This window comes from Otolemur garnettii, unplaced genomic scaffold, assembly GCF_000181295.1.
Source record: "Otolemur garnettii isolate 467f Iridium unplaced genomic scaffold, OtoGar3 scaffold00118, whole genome shotgun sequence".
Taxonomy (NCBI): domain Eukaryota; kingdom Metazoa; phylum Chordata; class Mammalia; order Primates; family Galagidae; genus Otolemur; species Otolemur garnettii.
This window is the reverse complement of record NW_003852513.1, coordinates 1518571-1527483: the sequence shown is the minus strand read 5'-3', so window position 1 is coordinate 1527483 and position 8913 is coordinate 1518571. Positions and strand designations below refer to the sequence as shown.

The following is an 8913-nucleotide window of genomic DNA, read 5'->3' as shown; positions in this document are numbered from 1 at the left end:
GGCCAAGTTAGTTTTTTTTTTAAAGCTATCCTGGTTTTTTTAAAAAAAGTTTTTAGAGTAGCTGAGGTGATCGTTAACTGGATCAGCTGTTGATTAAATCGACTGATAATTGGTGTGGGTATGGGTTAATGTTGTAGGCTGCCTGAAACCTTTTCTAATCTTTAGGAAGAACTACTGCTTCACAGTCCCTTATCTGAAACTCTTGGGGCCAGATGTTTCCAATTTTTACCATGTGCTGACCCCCACTGAGGCAGTACCTACCACTCAGTTCTTTTAATTGTGGAAATTTACAGACATACCCAAAGTGGTTAGAATAGTAATATGAAACCCCATGTATCCATTGTTGATTTCACTAATTATTATTTTGATTTTTTTCATCTTTCCCCATCCCCTTAACAAGTTTTTTGAGTATAATCAGCCTTTTGAGTATATCCAGCTCAAAAACATTAGAAAGAAAATACTAACCAAAAATAAGAATAGAATAAAAAATACAAATAAAAAGAATACAATATAACAGCTGTTTACGTACATTGTATGAGGTATTATAAATAATATGGAGATGATTTAAATAAGCATATGGGAGGATATGTGTAGGTTATATGCAAATACTACACTGTTTTATGCAAGGCACTTGAGCATCTGAGTATTTTGGTATTTAAGGGTGGAATTGATCCTCTGATGATTCTGAGGCACATCTGCATTTAATTTCTTTCTTCTTTTTCTTTTTTTTTTCTTTTATTACTGTTAAAAAAAATGAAGAAGTGGGGTATTGCTGTGTTGCCAGGGGTGGACCTGTGGTTGGGCTCAAGTCATCCACTTGGGACTCCTGAGTAGCTGGGATATGAGTCACTGGGCCCACTTCTTATTGTTATTTTTAATTGACACATATGAATGTGTGTACTTATGGGTACAATGTGGTATTTCGATACATGTATACCATGTGTAAGGATCAAATGAGGTTAATTAGGATTTCCATTTCTTAAAACTGTAGAGCAAGTCATAGATATATCATTTTACTAAAAATTTTCATATGCATCTCTGATAATACTTCTGCTTTTTATATAATCACCATGCAATGATTATGTTTAAAAAGTCAACAAATTCCTTAATGTCATCTAAATTTTAGATTGTCTCAATTATCTAAAAAATATCTTTTAAAGTTGTTTTGCAGGCCTGATGCAGTGGCTTCTTCCCGTAATCCTAGCACTCTGGGAGGCTGAGGTGGGAGGCTGAGGTGGGAGGATTACTTGAGTTCAGGAATTGGAGACCAGCCTGAGCAATACTGAGATCTTAGCTCTACTAAAAATAGAAGAGTTAGCCAGGCCTGGTGGCAGGGATCTGTAGTCCTAGCTACTTGGGAGACTGAGGCAGGAGGATCACTTAAGCACAAGAATTTGAGGTTGCTGTGACCTTTGGTGATACCAGTGTACTCTACCCAGGATGACAGAGTGAAACTCGGTCTCAAAAAAATAAAAAAAAGTTTATTTTTCAAACCAGGATCTAGCAGTATCCATATATATTGTATTTTGTTGTTATATCTCTTATGTCTCCCTAATTTTCTGTTTTTAAATGCCATCAATTTAGGTGAATTATCCAGGTGAAACTAGATAATTTTTCTGTAAAATGTTTCATGTTCTGGATTTCTGTAATTGCTTCCCCAGGGTATATCAATTAACTTTTTCCCTTATCTCCTGTATATCTTATAGATTAACAGTTCAGGCTAGAGATATGATTAGATTCACTTTTAGGGTTTTAGGCAAGAATACTTCATGGTTGTTACTCCACTTCTTTCACACCACACCAGGAAGCACACGTCTTATTGTTGTACTCCTAGTGGTGCTAAGGTGAGCAAGGGGTTCAAGTGGTGGCAGCTTGTTTCCTCTATTGTAAAGGTCTCTGTTTTATTTTTTACTTAATGACTTTAGTGCCCCTTGATGACTGTGCCTAGGTCTAGTATTTCATTAGGGGTTGTAAAAGGTTCCAATTCTTTAATTTCTTCTATATATTAACTAGAATTCTTCTTTAGTAAAGAACTATTCCTTCTCAACAATTTAGTTATCCTGAAATACAGTTTGTATTGGGAAAGCAAGTTAAATATTTAATTTTTTTGTTATTTTTCAATATATAGATTGAGTTAGTATTATAGAACCTGATTATTTTTGTTTTCTTTGAGTATATATATGTATAGATATATAAACTATAAACTCATAACTGTTTATATAGGTGATGGGTTTAAGTCAGTTGCAGCTGATGTTTATTCCCTTTAAGTGGCTTTTAATATTACCCCAGTAGTCTTTGATGGTTTGTTTTCTGGCAAAAGATATTCTGCAGAACTTAGAATCAATGATTTCTCCAAGGAGCCTGGTTTATTTTAGTGGAAAGTAGTACTTAGAGATAATCTGTGTGTTAGAAACCATCCCATAATTAAACACATTAACATTTCTGCAGTTAAACATAAGAATATTCACATTAAGTAGGAAAATTAGACTATAAATAACATCACATCAGTTCAGGTCAGGTTTTGTCTCTAAATAGTTTACCGAAAAACTTTATTTTTCCAAAGTTTTTTAAAACTTACAATTACAAGTAAGAGATTTTGTAGTTTGTGTGCATTTATTTGTATGTATAGCAATAAACTGTTTTGAGAGTAAGAATTTTGTGGACTGGAGAAATTTAAACATTAGTTTCGTGGGTTTTTGTTTTTTTTTTTTCTTTTTGAAGACAGAGTCTCCAGCTGTTGCCCTGGGTAGAGTGCTATGCTGTCATAGTTCACATCAACCTCCAACTCGTGAACTCAAGCAATTCATCCGCCTCTGCCTCTCAGAGTGCTAGGATTACAGGTGTGAGCCACCACGCCCTGACCAATTTTGTGTTTTAAGAGAAACAACTAATTTCTTGGCAAGTGGTAGGCTGTGTACAACCATTTGGCTTAACTAATCTAATTACTTTAGGTGTTTCCTGTTATACATACATGTGACAGATTTGTGAATATGTATTTTTATGAGTAGCACATGTTTATTTTGGTGAAAAGCATTTCTTTTGATTAAATAAAAATATTGAAAATACTTGGCTTATAATAGATTCTTAGTAATTGTTACTTTCCTTTTCTTTTTTTTTTTTTTATTAAATCATAGCTACGTACAGCTACGTACATCATTATAATCATGGGGTACAATGTGCTGGTTTTGTATACAATTTGAAATATTTTCATCAAAGTGGTTAGCATAGCCTTCACAACATTTTCTTAGTTATTGTGTTAAGACATATATATTCTACATTTAGTAAATTTCGCATGTATCCTTGTAAGCTGCACTGTAGGTGTGGTCCCACTGATTACCCTCCCTCTACCTATCCTCCCCCTCCCCTTTCCCCATATTCTTGGGCTATAATTAGTTTATACCTTATGTTTATACCTATAAATTGGTTTCGTAGTAGGGCTGAGTACATTGGATACCTTTTCTGCCATTCTTGAGATACTTTGCTAAGAAGAATATGTTCCAGCTCCATCCATGTAAACATGAAAGAGTCTCCATCTTTCTTTAAGGCTGCATAAATTCCATGGTGTACATATACCACAAGTTATTAATCCATTCATGGGTTGATGGTCATTTTGGCTTCTTCCATGACTTAACAATTATGAATTGGGCTGCAGTAAACATTCTGGTACATGTATCTTTGTTGTAATGTCATTTTTGGTCTTCTGGATATATACCTAGTTGAGGAATTGTAGGATCAAATTATTTTTAGCTCCCTAAGTGTTCTCCAAACATCTTTCCAAAAGGAACGTATTAGTTTGCATTCCCTTTTCTCCATATCCACACCAACATCTCTGGTTTGGGGATTTTGTGATGTGAGCTAATCTTATTGGTAGATGATATCTCAAAGTAGTTATTTATTTATTTATTGTTATTATTATTATATTTTTAGAGACAGAGTCTCACTTTGTTGCCTTTGGTAGGGTGCTATGGCATCACAGCACACAGCAACCTCCAGTTCTTGGGCTTAGGCGATTCTCTTGCCTCAGCCTCCTGAGTAGCTGGGACTACAGGCGCCTGCCACAAAACCCAACTATTTTTTTTATTGCAGTTTGGCCAGGACCAGGTTCAAACCTGCCATCCTTGGTATATGGGGCTGGCGCCCTACTTACTGAGCCACGGGTGCCGCCCTCAAAGTAGTTTTGATTTGCATTTCTCTGATAATTAAGGATGATGAGCACTTTTTCATATGTCTATAGGCTGTGCGTCTGTCTTCTTCAGAGAAGTTTCTCTTTAAGTCCCTTGCCCACCCTGAGATGGGATCGCTTATTCTTTTCTTGCTAATACGTTTGAGTTCTCTGTGGATTCTGGGTTTTAAACCTTTGTTGGGACATAACCTGCAAATATCTCCTCCCATCCTGAGGGCTGTCTGCTTGCTTTACTTACTGTGTTCTTGGCTGTGCAGAAGCTTTGTAGTTTGATCAGGTCCCAGTAGTGTATTTTTGATGTTGCTTTGATTGCCCAAGGAGTCCTCCTCATAAAATTTTCGCCCAGGCCAATTTCTTCCAGTGTTTTCCCTATACTTTCTTCTAATACTTTTATAGTTTCATGTCTTAAGTTTAAATCTTTAATCCAGTGAGAGTCTATCTTAGTTAATGGTGAAAGGTGTGGGTCCAGTTTCAGTCATCTACAGGTGGCCAGCCAGTTCACCCAGTACCATTTGTTAAATAGGGAATTTTTTCCCCACTGAATGTTTTTAATTGGCTTGTTAAAGATCAAATAACGGTAAGTAGCTGGGTTCATCTGTTGGTTCTCTATTCTGTTCCATACATCTACCTCTCTGTTTTTGTGCCAGTACAACGCTGTTTTGATCACTATCGATTTATAGTCTAGTCTGAGGTCTGGTAGCCTAATTTCCTGCTTTGTTTTTATTTCTGAGTAATGTCTTGGCTATTCTGAGGTTTTCCCTGTTCCCATTTAAAACGAAGTATTATTTTTTTGAGATCTTTAAAGTATGACAGTGGAGCTTTAATAGGGATTGCATTAAAATAGTATATTGCTTTGGAAAGTATGGACATTTTAACAGTGTTGATTCTTCCCAGCCATGAGCATGGTATGATTTTTCATTTGTTAACATCTTCAGCTATTTCTTTCCTTAGAGTTTCATAGTTCTCTTTATAGAGGTCTTTCACGTCCTGTGTTAGGTAAACTCTCAAATATTTCATCTTCTTTGGCAATACTGTGAATGGAATAGAGTCCTTGACTGTTTTTTCAGCTTGACTATTGTTGGTATTTATAAAGGCTACAGATTTATGAGTGTTGATTTTGTAACGTGAGACGCTGCTGTATTCCTTGATCACTTCTAAGAGTTTTGTAGTAGAATCCCTGGTGTTTTCCAGATATACAATCATATCATCTGTGAAGAATGAAAGTTTGATCTATGTGGATACCTGTGATCACCTTTTCTTGCCCAATTGCGATGGCTAAGACTTCCATTACAATGTTAAAAAGCAGTGGAGATAATGGGCAACCTTGCCTGGTTCCTGATCTGAATGGAAATTATTTCAATTTAACTCTATTTAATACAATATTGGCTGTGGGTTTACTGTAGATGGCCTCTCTCAATTTAAGAAATGTCCCTTCTATACCAATTTTCTTAAGTGTTCTGTAATGAAAGGATGATGGATATTATCAAAAGCTTTTTCTGCATCAATTGAGAGAATCATATGGTCTTTGTTTTTTAATTTGTTTATGTGATGAATTATATTTATAGATTTATGTATATTGAACCAGCCTTGAGACCCTGGGATAAAACCACTTGATCATGGTATATAATTTGTTTGATGTGTTACTGTATTCTATTTGCTAGGATCTTGTTGAATATTTTTGCATCAGTATTCATCAGTGATACTGGTCTATAATTTTTTTTTCTTGCTGAGTATTTTCCTGGTTTGGGGATCAAGGTGATGTTTGCTTCATAGAATGTGTTGGGTAGTATTCCTTCTTTTTCTATATTTTGGAAAAGGTTGACTAATATAGGTACTAGTTCCTCTTTAAAAGTTTGGTAGAATTCTGACGTAAAGCCATCTGGTCCTGGGCTTTTCTTTTTAGGAAGATTTTGTATAGTTGATTCTATTTCAGAACTTGATATAGGCCTGTTCAACATTTCCACTTGATTCTGGCTAAGTCTAAATAGGTGGCGTGCTTCCAAGTATTGGTCTATTTCCTTAAGGTTTTCGTATTTCTGAGAATAGAGTTTCTTATAATACTCATTAAGGATTTTTTGAATTTCTGAGAAGTCTGTTGTTATTTCATCATTACCATTTCTGTTTGATGAAATTAAGAGATTTTACTCTTTTTTTCCTGGTTAGGTTGGAGAAAGGTTTATTTTATTGACCTTTTCCAAAAACCAACTATTTCATTTATTGACTTTCCTTTTCTTATTTATTTTCTTTCTTTCTTTTTTGAGACAGTCTCACTCTGTCACCTTGGATAGTGCTGTGGTTTTAGCCTACTTTACAGCAACCTCAACTTCTGGGTTCAAGTGCTTGCCTGCCTCAGCCTCTTCTGAGTAGGTGGGGCTACAGGCAGCTGTAATAACACCTGGCTAGTTTTTCTATTTTTAGTAGAGACAGGATCTCCTTGCTCAGGCTAGTCTTGAACTGAGCTCAAGGGATCCTCCTGCCTTGACTTCCTAGAGTGCTAGGGTTATAGGTCAGAGCCATGTTGCTTGGCCAGTTTTCTTATCATATTTGTTGCCCATTTAGATATTGTCTCATCCCCAGGACTGTTAACATTCTATACTGGATAGTTCTTTATTTTGAAGGGTAATCCTGTGCATTGTAGGGTGTTTTAACTGCATTCTTGGCCTCCACCCACTGAATACTAGTGGTGCCTCAAAAGTTTTGACAGTTTCTATCATCTCCAGACATTGACAAATGTCCCCTGGGGCGCAAAGATGCCTCTGGTCAAGAACTACTGATTTAGATGGATCAGATACATTTATTTATTAATTTATTCTTAATTAATTTATTTTTAATTAATAATTTTTTAATTAATTAATTAATTTATTTTTGAGATAGAGTCTGTCGCCTTAGGTAGAGTGCAGTGGCATCATAGCTCACAGGAACCTCAAATTCTTGGGCTCAAGGGATCCTCTTGCCTCAATTTTTCTCTTTTTAGTAGATTCTAGTTGTGATTTAACTAGGTCCAGTTCTTACTCAGGCTGGCCTCAGGCTGGTCTTGAACTCCTGAGCTCAAGCAGTCCACCTACCTCAGCCTCTGAGAGTATCAGGATTATAGGTGTGAGCCACCATGCCCAGCTACCAGGTACATTTTTTAATAATAAACATTTATTAAGTTAGTGAGATAGAAAGAAAATGGTATGTGTTGAGACTAGGCTTTATTTTAAAAGATAGATTGCCACCAGGCCTGCATAAACCACTCATAGCATGTATATTTTTATAGCTATACTTTGTTTTCATCTCCTTTAAGTGGGGAGTTTGTTTCTTAATTTAACTATAAATGCCATATCATTTTATTTTGCGATATTAGCTTACCTGGAAAATGAAGATAAATTTGAATAGAAATTGCTTTGAAATAGTTAATAGTGAGCTAATCTTTATTTTTATATTGTGGTTTACTTGCCACTAGATGGACCCATTCTCCTAATGAAATGAAGAAAACTGAAGAATGCTTTTTTTTTTTTAAATTGAAAACATATCTAAGCTTATAGTATGCTGAGTTAATGGATTTTTTTTTTTTACATCAAATACATAATCTTCTAAATTTTTCTGTGTTTTTTTTTGTGATTCAGACAGAGTCTTGCTCTGTCATCCAGGCCAGAGTACATGGTGCTACCATAGCTTACTGCAGTCTTGGACACCTGGGCTTAAGCGAACCTCCTGCCTTAGCCTTCTAAGTATCTGGGACTACAGGAGTATACTCTCATGCCTGACATTTAAGACATATTTTATAGAGGTCTCATTGTGTTGTCTGGGCTATCTCAGATTCCTGATCTCATGTCGTCTTCTTGCCTCGGCCTCCCAAAGTGCTGGATAGAGATTTGTTTGGATGAGGGTTTTGTAAATTTGTAACCCTTATTTTACTTTAAAAATCCATGTATTGGCTGAGCGTGGTGGCTCACACATGTAATCCTAGCACTCTGGGAGGCCAAGGTGGGTGGATTGCCTGAACTCATGGGTTCAAGGCTAGCCTGAGTAAGAGCAAGACCCCCATCTCTAAAAAATAGCTGTGCATTGTGGCTGGTGCCTATAGTCCTAGCAACTAGGGAGGCTGAGGCAAGAGAATCATTTGAGCCCAAAAGTTTGAGGTTTCTATGAGCTATGCCGCCATGGCACTCTACCAACGGTGACAATGACGGAAAAAAAAAAAAAAGGCTTGGCGCCTGTTGCTCAAGTGGTTAAGGCACCAGCCACATATACCTGAGCTGGCGGGTTCTAATCCAGCCTGGGCCTGCCAAACAACAATGATGGCTGCAACCAAAAAATAGCTGGGCGTTGTGGCAGGTGTCCGTAGTCCCTGCTACTTGAGAGGCAGAGGCAGGAGAATTGCTTGAGCCCAGGAGTTTGAGGTTGCTGTGAGCTATGATGCCACAGCACTCTATCCAGTGTGACAGCTTGAGGCTCTGTCTCAACAACTAAATAACTAAATAAATAAAAGATTTTTCTAAGTGCTCTTTAAAAAAAATGTCAAAACCCAGAGAATATCAGTCTCATAATAATAGAGCAGTGGTCTATTTCAAGAAAGAAGATTAGGGGAACAGATTTTTATTAACCAAGCGTTTATTACAAACAGCTGTGAAGAACTATGGCATTTGCGCAACTTTGAAAAAGAGAGAGGTGGGGAATTATGATCTTTAGTTTTGCATATTGTCTTTGATGCTGAAGGAGCAATAGGAAGACTTGCTGGTTCATTA

General features: G+C 36.6%; 1 protein-coding gene across 1 annotated transcript in view; it reads left to right on the top strand.

Moving 5' to 3' along the window:
• Nucleotides 1-8913, top strand: part of RNGTT (RNA guanylyltransferase and 5'-phosphatase) — a 354972-nt gene that overhangs the window by 45839 nt on the left and 300220 nt on the right. The window lies entirely within an intron of this gene.